Raw genomic sequence first — 2,220 nt, 5'->3', positions numbered from 1 at the left:
TGTGTTTCAGGATTTAGTGTGCATAATGACAACTCTTAGAAAACATGCAAATGTAAGGAGAATTTTGTTCAATGTCATGGAAAAAAAATCCTAGATAAACAGTGACTCCATCATTATATAAGTCATAGAAAACTTAACCATGATCTATTTTTGCATCTTTTTGGCAGTAGGAGAAGTCTGAGTTCCAGATCACCTGGTAGTATGAACAAATAACCACCCAGATCTACATGAAGTAGTGCAGGCGAGGATATGCAAAAAGAGGAAAACTCCTCCATTGCTAATGGGATTGCAAACTGGTACAATCACTCTGGAAATCAGTCTGGTGGTTCCTCAGAAAACTGAATATAATACTGCCTGAGGACCTAGCTATACCACTCCTGAGCATATACCCAAAAGCTGTTCTAACATATGACAAAGACACATGCTCCACTATGTTCATAGCAGCCTTATTTATGCTAGCCAGAAGCTGTAAAAAACCCAGATGCCCATCAAAAGAGAAATGGATACAGAAAATGTGGTACATTTAAACAATGGAACACTGACAAGCTATTAAAAACAATGATTTTAGGAAATCAAATAGATGGAACTAGAAAATATCATCCTGAGTGAAGTAACACTGTCACAAAAGAACACACACATGGTATGTACTCACTGATAAGTGCATATTAGGAAAAAAGATTGGACTATCCATGATACAACTCAGAGACCATATGAAGCTCAAGAAGAAGAAATGCCAAAGTGTGGATGTTTCAGTCCTACTTAGAAGGTGAAACAAAATAATCACAGGAGATAGAGGGAGGAGGGACCTAGGAGGGAGAGGGAGAGGATGGAAAAAGGGAGGCAGTACTAGGTGTAGGAGGAGACAAAGGAGAAGTACAGAGGGTCAGGAAATTGAACTGTGGTGTGTAGCCTGGAGGATGGGGGGGGCACTGTGGGTAGCCACTACAAAGTCCCAGATGCCAGGAAATCAAAAGGCTCCCAGGACCTAACAGGGATGAGATTAGCTGAAATACTGAAAAGGAGAGATAGAACCCATAGAGACAATATCCAGAGGTTAGGCATGGCCCATTATTGAGGGATGGGTCTACCCACCTATCTCAAAAAATATTAACACAGAATTATTCGTATCTAAAGTAATGCAACGACAAAGAGTGGAGCAGAGACTCAAGGAAAGGCCATACATAAAATGTCCCACATAGGGATCCACCTCATATGCAGCCATCAAACTCAAACACTATTGCTGATGCCAAGAAATTCTTGCTGATAGGAGCCTGGTATGGCTGTTCCCTGAAAGGATCTGCCAGAGCCTGACAAGTACAGCTGCAGATGCACACATCCAACCATCAGACTGAGCATGGGTACCTCACTGGAGCAATTAAGGGAATGACTAAAGGAGCTGAAGGGGGTTGCAACTATATAGGAAGAACAACTATAGCAGCCAACCAGATTCTCCAGATTTCTCAGGGACTAAACCACCAACCAAATAGTACACCCATGGACCCATGGCTCCAGCTGCATATGTAGCAGAGTATTCCTTTATCTAGCATCAGTGGGAGGGGAGGTAGGACATCATTTAACCCACACTGGACCTGTGAAGACTTGCTGCCCCAAAGTAGGGGAATGCTAGGGTGGTGAGGTGGGAGTGGGTAGATGTGGAAGCATCTTCAAAGAAGGGGGAAGGGATGAAATGGGGGTTTGCTGAAGGGGTACCAGGAAGGGGTATAACATTAAAAGGTAAATTAATAAACTAACCAATAAAAGAAAAAAGAAAAAAAAGCTAGCATATAAAATAAGTCATTTAGTAGATTTGTCAGCAGTTTCATTTGTTTTTCTTCTTCCCTGTATAATGTAGAGCAAGGGTCTAGCCATCCAAGCATATGCATACATGATGGAGGAATTTCCTTAACAATTTTGATCATTAATTTTAAAGATCAATTTTCTGCTTCATAGATGTCGATGAAAAATCAAGGGAGATATTTCTGTAAATGTATGTGTTATATATGATTAACATCTCAATTCTTTGCTATTTGGTGTATCATACTATTTCTGATGGTATAGATTAACTGTGTCTAATCCAATAAATATCTCAAAAGAAAAGTTGAAAGTCTCTTTAGATCACCTTCACACATACTAAAGTATTCTCTCTCCATCTCTCCCTCTCTCCCTCTCTCCCTCCCTCCCTCCCTCCATCCCCCTCTCCCCCTCTCATGTTGATTCTTG

Source organism: Mus caroli, chromosome 5 (assembly GCF_900094665.2).
Source record: "Mus caroli chromosome 5, CAROLI_EIJ_v1.1, whole genome shotgun sequence".
NCBI lineage: Eukaryota > Metazoa > Chordata > Mammalia > Rodentia > Muridae > Mus > Mus caroli.
Note: the sequence above shows the minus strand (reverse complement) of the source record.